Source organism: Onychomys torridus, chromosome 16 (assembly GCF_903995425.1).
Source record: "Onychomys torridus chromosome 16, mOncTor1.1, whole genome shotgun sequence".
In the NCBI taxonomy this organism is placed as follows: domain Eukaryota; kingdom Metazoa; phylum Chordata; class Mammalia; order Rodentia; family Cricetidae; genus Onychomys; species Onychomys torridus.
In genome coordinates, this window is record NC_050458.1 from 44,420,141 (window position 1) to 44,431,378 (window position 11,238).

Sequence of the window (11,238 nt, forward strand, 5' to 3'; positions counted from 1 at the left end):
CCTTGGGCTGTCTGGGAGAGGGGCTGGCTGTAGTGATTGGCTATCTGGGCTCTGTGTGTGTGTGTGTGTGTGTGTGTGTGTGTGTGTGTATGCTGAATGGAGCAGTGTGTTGTCACCTACCAGAGGCACAAAGGAGCCTGGGAGGTCCCAGCTCTGCCTGGAGCTATCGCTGCTCCCTTGGCGCCCCCCCCCCCTTAGAATCTCTTCCTCTTGATTCTGTCTCCATCTCTGTCTCGGCTTCAATTTCTTTCTCTCTGTACTGTTTCCTTTTTCTGCCAACTCTGTAATGTGCTCTCTCTCTCTCTCTTTCTTCTGAGACAGGGTTTCTTTGTGTTTTTTTTTTTTTTTTTTGGATGCCTGTCGTGGAACTCACTCTGTAGACCAGGCTGGCCTTGAACTCACAGAGATCCATCCACCTGCCTCTGCCTCCTTAGTGGTCAGTGTGTCTGAGGCTGTCTCCCTGACCTTCCTTCTCTTCATCCAGTCCGTCGTTGTCTTCAAGGTCCCTGCCTCTCGAGGCTGCATTCCCATCCCTCCCTCAGGCTCTCTTCCCCTCATCTCTCTCTGTGTCTGTTTTTCCCATCTCTCTTTCTCTCTGCGCATTTCCCTAGGGTTGGGGGTGGGGCTGCCTGGGAGTCAGGGAGCTCTGGGAAAATGAGACAGCCATGGGGAGAGGTGACAGGCTGGAAGGATCAAGCTTTCTGTGAAGGATGCCAGAGAGAGCAGGCCTCAGGGTTGGGGCCGCCCTCCTGGCTTAACCTCTGAACCCGCCCCACCTGGCTCCAGCCCATGTTTCCACCTTGCTTCTCTCCAGGTCACCTGTACGCCCTGGGTCACCTCCCTTGGCCCGAGCCCAGCACTAAGCTGCCTCTTTCCGTTTCCAGCTCAGCTACCCAGGGAGGGCACTGTGTTTCTCCCTCTTTGGGCCTCAGTTTCCCCACAGAGACAGCAGTGGCTGGCTGAGATGGCATTTGAAGCCCCACTCTCTTTCTGATGGCGTGAAACCTTTATGTGCAGAGTGAATAAGACTTCCTGTCCCCCGCCCCCCAAGCCTAGAGGACCCAAATGTCAGGGCAGAACTTTTCCTCAGCACCCTGCCCAGACCGTGCACCCTCGTCCTGCCCCCTCTTTCTTACTGAATCCCCCAGGGCTAGCTAGGCCTCCCACCTACCCTTCAAATGACCCTCTAGGGACTGGGGAGCAAGTACCCCCTGGCCCTGGGAAGGCTGAGGTCCCTGAGGCCAGATGTGGATCTATCTGGAAGTTTTGGGTACAGTGCAGGGGTCCGGCTCTCAGATAAGCTGGGCTGGGCCTCCTTTCTCACCTGGGGCTTGATTTCAGGAGACCTGAGAAGGAGGGATCTCCTGTGTTCCTAGACCCCCTGCCTACTCTGGTCCTTGCTGGTCTGGTGGCTTCTGTGAGGGACAAGCAGGGAACAGTCAGGAGAAGGGTTAAGTCAGGGACTCTTGGGATGGCTCTGACCATTCCTCTGGAGCAAACAAGGGCCCTATTCTCTGTGTGGGAATTAATAGCAAGGAGTGGATGTATTGTCATTCAAGCCCTGATCAACTCCCAGAGGAATGTGAGAGAGAAAGAGAGAGAGAGAGAGAGAGAGACAGAGACAGAGACAGAGACAGAGAGACAGAGACAGACAGAGAGACAGAGAGAGGGACAGAGACAGAGACAGAGAGACACAGAGAGAGAGACAGAGAGAGAGACAGAGAGACACAGAGAGAGGGACAGAGACAGACAGACAGAGAGACACAGAGATAGAGACAGAGACAGAGAGAGACAGAGAGACACACAGAGAGAGACGGACACAGAGAGGGACAGAGAGAGAGAGACAGAGACACAGAGAGACAGAGAGACAGACAGAGACAGAGAGAGGACACATATGAAGGCTTGAGACACAGATGTTAAGAGAAGGGCATGAGGACCTGCTAGTCACAGTAGCCCCTGGCATGTGGCTGTAACACCCTAGGACAGATCCTGCCCCCACAGATGTGTCCATGTCCCCACACAGCAGGGAGACCTGATCTTGTCATCTACCACCAAGGCTCTCTCTCATCTTTTATCATTCCCAGATGGCTGTACCCTCCACCCCACATGTCTTTCTCCCCTGACGCCTGGAGCCTGCTTTCTGGGGACCTCCACCTGCCCCTATCTTTGCTTAGGGGTCTGGGGTTCACTTGGACCCCCAGGCTGCTGTGGAAGGCCAGCCTGTGCTGAGCTGTATGTACCCTTTGTCCTGGACCCAGGAGTTCTCTGACCCGGCTCCAGGGTCAGCTCAGACACATCCCTCCAGGTGACCCCTTTAGTTGCCTACATGAGAGGGGAACACTGGGAATCTCAGCCATCACAGGAGACACAACTCATCAGCAGCTGAGCATGAGCCTTCCGGTGTCAGCCTGGCTCATGCCTGAGGACCAGCAGCCCCCAGAGTCGTCTGAAATGTCACGGCCCAATGCAGACCTTGGAGGAGCTCCAGGCCACACTTCTGGTTTTGTGGGCACATCTACAGAGGCCCGGGAGGAGTTGGCACAGGCCATCTGTCTCCAGGATGGTGTCCTGACCCCCGGCATAGAGTCTCACCAAACACAGTACTCAGACTGGGGGCAGAAAGAACGAGGAGCCACAGAGCACCTGGCTGGCTGAGTCAGGCTCCTCGCCTCTCCTCGCCTCTGTCTCTGTGACTCATCACCAACCATCGTCAGCTGGTGGCTTCATTTTGGGGTAAAATGAAACGTAACAGGCAGGCAACCCTCGACCCGGATAGAGTCACTGTAGACAATTTATTTTGTTCTTTTCTTTCCCCTCCCTCCCTCCCTCCCTCCCTCCCTCCCTCCCTCCCTCCCTCCCTTCCTTCCTTCCTTCCTTCCTTCCTTCCTTCTTCCCTCCCTCCCTCCCTCCCTCCCTCCTCCTTCCCTGCCTCTTCCTTCTTTCCTTCCTTCCTTCCTTCCTTCCTTCCTTCCTTCCTCCCTCCCTCCCTCCCTCCTTCCCTCCTCCTTCCCTGCCTCTTCCTTCTTTCCTTCCTTCCCTTCCTTCCTTCCTTCCTTCCTCCCTCCCTCCCTCCCTCCCTCCCTCCCTTTCTCCCTCCCTCCCTCCTCCCTCCCTGCCTCTTCCTTCCTTCCCCTTCTCCTTCCCCCCTTCTTTTCTTTCTCTTTCTTTCTTTCTTTCTTTCTTTCTTTCTTTCTTTCTTTCTTTCTTTCTTTCTTTCTCTCTCCCAAGACAGGGTTTCTCCGTATATTCCTGGCTGTCCTAGAACTCACTATGTAGACCAGGCTGGCCTCAAACTCATCTGTTTAGTTGTTTATTTGGTGCTAGGGGTCAAACCTGGGGCTGTGTGCCTTTGAAACAAGTACACTCCACCACTGAGCTTTAGCCCAGGCCCTGGCTCAGGACTATTACAGTTCCTGGAAGTCTAGGCAGTACCTGGTGCCCTTGGGCTAGCAGGCTTGCTGTGTATATACCATTTGGCTGCTTGCAGCCGCACCTGGCAGCCCCAGCACCTAGAGTGCCATTGGGTTCCTCAGCTGCAGTTTTGGTGGGGGTGAGTTCCTGGTGCCCAGAGCTCCCGTGGACCAATGTCATTCTGTATCTGGTGACCATCCTGTTCCTGCATCCCCGATGGCTGGTAGTGTGGTGAAGCGTCAGGGGACATGGTACTGTGAGACACAATGGCGGCTCTGGGGTCCTTCAGGTCTCAGTTTCCTCCCCTATGAAGCGGTCAGCCTTAGTCACCATGGGAACTGGGGCATGGGGAAGCCAGGCTGCACCCCTGAAGTGTGCATGTGGGGAGCTGGAGTCTGGAGAAGAGGGGACTCCCTGGGGCACCAAGAGGTCAGCAGAGGGTACCAACCTTTCTACCCTGGGCTGTGTTCTAGTCTCTTGTCTCAGCACTGCGACAGGACACCAGACAGAAGCAGCTTAAGGAGGAACGGTTTATTTGGGTTCATACTTGGAGGGTGCAGTCCATCATGGAGAGGAAGTCAGGGCCACAGGAAGCGTGAGGCAGCCAGCCATATTTCATCCACAGTCAGGAAGAAGGGAGATGAATACCAGTCGCACTCCCCCCATTTTCATTATGTGTGTATGTGTGTGTGCATGCAGGTGTGTGCCCATGTGCCTATAGACACCCACAGGAGGCAGAAGAGGGCGTCTGCTGGAGCAGTTGTGAGCAGTTACAGGAAGTTATAAGACACCCAATGTGGGTGCTAGGAACTGAGTTTTGGCCCTCAGCAGAAGCAACGAGCTGAGCCACCTCTCCAGGCCTCATTTCCTCCTTTTGATTTAGTCCAGCCCATGGACTGGTACTGCTCACATTCAGTCTAATTTCCCACCTCAGTCTAATCTAGAGTATTCTCCCCTGCCATGCACTTAGACTTGCCTCTTCAGTAATCTTAGATCCTGCCAACTTGACAGTAAATACTAGCCACTCAAGGCTGGGAGGCTGGACTCCTGTATCCTGATTCACATCAGCTTCCAGGAGCTGAAAGGACCTCAGTAATTCCTTATGCCCAGCCAGGGAGGGGAGAGGATCAGTGAAGGGGGTGATCAGTGAAGACTCAATTTCCTTCCACAAATGGTGTGTCATGGTTCCCAGAGATGGAAAAGTAAAGCAGGGCCACTTTGGGGGTCTTCATGAAGGAACTGGCTCACTGACCTAGGGGAATCCCCAGAGGCAGCCTCTAAGGGGGATAGCAGGTGGGCCAGGCCTATTCTGAGCTCCTTCTGCAAACCTGGTGTAGAGTGTAGGCTCTAACTGGAGGTACAGATGATACATGGCTGAAGAGTGAGCAGCTCAGGGTTTCCCGCTCAGCTTGGAGCTGTGGTGGGTGTTGGATCCTCAGGGGACACAGGCCACAGAACAATCTTGGGGAGGCTTACAAGGTCCTACCCCTCCCGAGCGGCTCAGGAGCTGATGGCCTTGGCGCACATTGTTTCCCCCCGCCTGGCATGTAGGGGAACTCGGGGAATGTGGAATTGAATGATGCTGTTGAGCCAACCCGACTTCTGGCAAGACGAAGTGTAGGGAGGAGGTGAAGTCTGGATGGGAATAGGGAAGGAGCGAGGGACACTTGACGGCTGTCTCGGGCAGGGCTGCTGATGGGGTTGCTGAGAAAAGCTGGGACCACGCCGTCCCGGGTCATCTTCAAACTCGAGCTGCATTCTCTTTCTTGTGCACACCGGTCCCGCCCTCCGAGCCGCAGCCTCCTTTTCTCTAAAGCAGGGGTGACGGAAGCGACTCAGGGCTCAGGAGTGGTGGCATGTGGGCCTATGGTGTTCTGGCCACTGTGCCCTGTGTCGTGCCCAGAGAGCTTCAGAGAGAAGGGCTTTGCAGTGGTCCAGTGGACAGAAGCAGGCAGGGGCTGCAATGTGTAGAGAGCGTCTCCCCAGGTTCCACCAAGCCCCCGCGGTCCCACAACCCTCATATAAAATAATCATACGGACACTTATATTATTTAAACTGCTTGGCCATTAGCTCAGGCCTACCATTGTCTAGCTCTTACTCTTATATTTAGTCCATTTCTGTTAGTCTCTACTTTGCCACGTGGCTCATGGCTTACCAGTACCTTATTTCTTTCTTGTCATGGTGGCGGCTGGCCGTGTCTCTCTCTCCGCCTTCCAATTTCCCAGAATTCTCTTCTCTCTTGTCCCACCTATACTTCCTGCCTGGCCATTGGCCAAACAGCATTTTATTTATACAGAGCAATATCCACAGCAGCAATGTGCTAGATTCAGAGACAGGAGCAATGGATCGGTAGCCTGAGAAGTCATGAACTTATTCAACTGCAAGGACACAGGAGCCTGGCTCTGCCTTGCTCTGAAGCACCCAGATCCAAGGAAGAGTCAGATGGTTAAATACTACATGCCAGACATCAGCCTGGCATGGAGTCAGTGTTGGGCATCTCCTAAGTCTTGATACTACAACCTCACAGCTCAGGGCTTATAGGCTTCTTATGGGCTTACACAAATGTTTGAGAGTGGAAGGAAAAAGCTGTCAGCCACAGGACACACAAAGAAAGGGCTGGGGAGGCGGCCCTGTGAATAAGGTGCATTGGATCCCCAATGCTCACATAAAAAGCTGGGCTTGGTAGCAGGCACCTGTAATCCTATGCTGGAGAGACACAGGCAGGGGCATCCCCGGGGCTTGCCGGTATGCTAGTGAGCTTCAGTTTCAGAGAAATCCTCTCTCAGAACTAGGGTGGAAGGGCTGGAGAGATGACTCAGAGGTTAAGAGCACTGACTGCTCTTCCGTAGGACCCAGGTTCAATTCCCAACACCCACACGGCAGCTCACAACTCTAACTCTGGTTCCAGGGAACCCAACACTCTCACACATGCAGGCAAAACACAATGCATATAAAATAAAATTAAATAAATTACACAAGCAGAGAGTGATTGATGAAGAGAGCCAATAATGACTCTGGTCTACACACACACACACACACACACACACACACACACACACACACACGACATATACAGGAGCATATATATACACATAAAATACATAAAGAAGGAAAAATAGAATTCAATGAGAATTTATTGAAAACCCACACAAGTATTTTTATTGTTGCTTGAGACAGGTTCTCAAGTAGCCCAGGCTGCCCACAAATGCGTGATCCTCCTGATCACCGCACCCCATACATGCCCCACCTTTTTGTTTTTATGTTTTTGGAGTCTCACATTATGGACAGACTGACCTGGAAGTCAGTATGTAGCTCAGACCTGAGGCAATCAATCCCCTTCTGTAACATGGTTCGCAAAGATGGAGGAGTGGGGAAGGGCCACTTGGAGGGTTCTCCTGAAGGAACCAGCTCACTGATGCAGAATGGAATCCCTAAAGACAGCCTCAAAGACGGAGAACAGGTGGGCCAGTCCTGTTCGGAGCTGGTCCACAAACCCTGTGCAGGGACAGTCGTTAACTAGAGGTGCAGAGGGCACAGGACTGAGGGCAGGAAGCCCAAGGGTCCCAGCCTGTGAGCACAGGGGTTGGAGAAACGAGCTACTCTGTCTGCTCCGTGGAAGTGTTTTCAAAAAACAGGGCTGGAGAGATGGCCAAGTGGTTAAGAGCATATACTGCCTTGCAGAAAACTCAAGATTGATCCTCAGCAGCCCTGTCAGGAAGCTCATAACTGCCTGGATCTCCAGCTTCAGGAGAACACAGCACACGTAGGCTCTGAAGGCACCCACTCTCCTGTATCCATACCCTCACATTCATGTTGTTTTGAAAAAGCTCTTTTTTTTTTTCCTTTTTGAGACTGAACTCCTATAGATCCACATGCTTCTGTCTCCCAGGTGCTGGCATTAAAGGCATGTGCCACCACACCTGGCTAATTTAAAAAAAAATCCTTTTAAAATGAAAAAATAAACAGCCAAGCAGTGGTGGCGCACGCCTTTAATCCCAGCACTTGCACTGGGGAGGCAGAGGCAGATGGATCTCTGAGTTTGAGGCTAGCCTGGTCTAGAGAGTGAGTTCCAGAATAGCCAGGGCTACACAGAGAAACCTTGTCTCAAAACAAGCAAACAAACAAATAAATAAACATAAACATAATCATAACCAAATAATTTTATTTGTTTATATATATATGCATATATATTTATTTATAAAGAGATGGGAAAAATTTAGAGATGTTTGTATAGGTCAAGGTGAGTGAGGGGCTCCTTTGTGCCAGACTGAGTGTGTTCAGCAAACACAGCTGTGTCCAGGGTCAACCAGGGACGACTTCCCAGTGGAGGTGCTATTTGGGTCAAACCTTGAAGGAGGGGAAGGGACTGAACAGAAGGAAAAGTGGCCCAGTGATGGTCGGAGGAAAGAATTTAGGTGAAAGTCTGTCTGTAGAAGGGCTGGCTGAGGGTCAGGTGTCAGACTTGGAGTTTATCCTTTGGACAACCAGGAACCATAGAGAGTTTTAAGAAGAGGAATAGGAAAATGACATGGTTGTTGTGTGTATGTGCATTCGTGCATGCATGGGAGTATGTAGTATGTATGAACGTGTGTGTGTGTGTGTGTGTGTGTGTGTGTGTGTGTGTGTGTGTGTGTGTGTGTGTGTGTGTGTTGCTAGGGATGGAGCCCTAAGCCTCTCACATGCTACACAAGAGTTCACCCCTCAGCCTCAACCTCTTTTGCATCTTACCATGTACTCTTAAAGCATCATGGGAGTTTCATAGTTGGAGGAGTGAGGAGGAGGAGGTGCTTGGGGGGCCAAAAGGCTGTTAGGAGCCTGGGGTGTTAATCCTGCTGACGCCGATGAGGCCAGGGAGGGGTGAGAGCAGGAGGGGACAGCTGAGAACTGGGCACGGGCTGGACTTGGGAAGCAGGTGGAAATAGCAGCACTCACTGTTCCTTGGGTGTTCAGCGTGGGCCTGGAGTTTTCTATGTCCGCAGCAAGTGTGTCTCCTTACTGAATCCTTACAATTACCTGAATGAGAGAGGGGCAGGTGACGGGTCCCATTCAATTAGACTCTACATCATGTGAACTTTCAGCTGACCAGGATTCTGTGCCTTACCCTTAAAAACTGTGTCAGCAGCAAGTGACAGACATTTTCCACAAACAAACAAAACAAAAACACATTCAGAAAGTGGACCAGCTGGGTGTGAATCTCTCCAGACTCACGCTCAGCTCTGTGTCTGTGTAGCTATGTGCACATCTGGATGTGTTTATGTATAACTCCTGACAGCAGAACACACAGAAAATGAGCCAGCCTGAGGGGGTGTGAGCTGATGTGTGTGTGTCTACCTGTATCTTCAGGTTCACATCAATGTTATTGTCAGCAAACTGTTCTAGAGTTCCCCATCCCCACCCTCACCACACCTTTTTTATTTGGTTTTTCTTTTCTTTTCTTTTTTTTTTTTTTTTTTTTTTTTGAGACAGGGTTTCTCTGTGTAGCTTTGTGCCTTTTTTCCTGGAACTTGGTAGTCCAGGCTGGCCTCGAACTCACAGAGATGCACCTGGCTCTGCCTCCCGAATGCTGGGATTAAAGGCGTGCGCCACCACCGCCTGGCCTTATTTGGTTTTTCAAGACAGGGTTTCTCTGTGTAGTCTTAACTATTCTGGAACTCGCTCTGTAGACCAGGCTGGCATCAAGCTCACAGAGATCTACCTGCCTCTGCACCACCATTGTCCAGCTGCTTTGTGTTTTTTGACACTGTTATTTGGCGCACACTTATTTATGTCTAAAAAATATTTATTTGCTTATTTATTTATTTAAATTTATGTGTATGCATATATACTTGCATGAGTTTATGTCACCATATGTGTGCAGGTGCCCATAGTAGTTAGAGGACATCAAGTCCCCTGGATCTGGAGTTACAGGCAGTTGTGGGTGCTGGGAATAGAACCCAGATCCTTTGCAAGAGCTCATGGATTCATCTAGACTGGCTGGCCAGCAAGCTCCTAGCATCCTCCGATCTCTGTACCCCCAGTGCTGGGATTATATAGTGCCAGAATTTTACATAGGTGCTGGGAGTCTGAACTCAGGTCCTCAGGCTTGCACTGACTGAGAGATGATTCCCCAGCTCCAGTGTTTTGGATTTCTTACATGGTATTTTCTGTGTCCCATGCCAAGAAGGGCCATTTTCTCTGTTGTTTTTACAACAGGAGACTGAACTGGGCAGGGGCAAATCTTTAACTCTGGGCCAGGTGGTGGTGGCGGCGGCGGCGCATGCCTTTAATTCCAGCACTCAGGAGGTAGAGCAGGCAGATCTCCGTGAGGTCGAGGCCAGCCTGGGCTACAGAGTGAGATCCAGGACAGGCACCAAAACTACACAGAGAAACCCTGTCTCAAAAAACAAAAAACAAAAAACAAAGAAAGAAAGAAAGAAAGAAAGAAAGAAAGAAAGGAAGGAAGGAAGAAAGGAAGAAAAAGAAAAAGAAAAAAACCCCAAAACTTTGACTCCAGCTACTAGCAGGAGCCTGGCTGTACATGCCAGGTATGACTGGAAGCCATGACCGGGTGACCCAAGCCTGGCACTGGGAAAGGTAGCAGCGTCATCTGGGTGAGAGCCAGTGGACCAGTGTGTGCTTTCATTGCCACGTCTGCAAGATGGAGCCACAGTTGGCTTCTGAGGTCATTGTGATGTGTGGGAACACTTGGAATGTGCCCCTTGGGACACAGGAAACACCCCTTCCACAGATATTTATCTATTGCATGCCATGTGTTCTCAGGTCCTCAGGCTACACCAGTGAAGAGGTACAATTCAAACTGTACCCAAAGGAAATAAGCAAAAACCAAAATAAATTGATTGGGAGGAGGGTAGTACTAAGGATGGAGGAGTCTAAGGCCTGGTGCATGCTGGGAAAAACACTTTGTACTGAACACCCTCTCCCTTTTTTGGATACAAACTGCCCAGGCTAGCCTTGAACTTGAAGTCCTCCTGACTCAGCCCCCCAAGTATTTGGAACCACAGGCCTGAACTATCACAAGGGTTACAAATTGTTTTCATGATGTAATTTGAGGAAATCGAGCAAAGAGGAAGAGTCCAAAGCAGAAAAAAGGATAGGTAGCCACAGCCCTGAACAGAGGGATCGAGGCTGGCCTTTCTGAGATCAAGACACTTGACTGAAGACCTGAAGCTTCTGAGGAGCTCAGACACAGAGGTGTCTCAGAAAGAACATTCCAGATAAGAGGAACACTGGGTGGCTCTGTCCCAGTGGGCGAGGTGGCTGGGGTGTTCTAGGATCAGCTGCAGTTGAAGGACAGAGGGCATGCAATAGGGTCACCACATGAGGCCCCCACATGAGGCCCCCACATGAAGCTACCACCTGGTCTCTGCACAGGTCTGGCTTGGCTCTGAGGATGGGATGGTAGAAGGTTGATGCACAGCAGAGATATGTTGGAGCCTACACTGTCAAGGGTGTGCCTAGTCTGCACTCCTGGGAAGGCCTGAGGGTGTCCTGGAATTAGCTCCTGGAGATAATTCACAAGAGTGGATGGTAAACTAAGAGATGGTCCTCATCTGCAGTCCCAGCACTTGGGAGGCATAGGCAAGACCATCCTAAGTTCATGGCTAGCCTGGACTACTTAATGAGGCCAACCTGGGCTACATATTGAGACCCTAATACCCTGATTGGGTTTGTGAGTTAGTTTTTCCCATTTAAAAATTACTTCTTTTTTAATTTTAATTTTAAAATTTCTTTTATTGAAAATAGACTTTTTTTTTTAACCCCATACAATACATTCTGCTAAACCCTCCTGCAACTCCTCCAAGACCCCTCCTTTCTTTTTGGCCGTG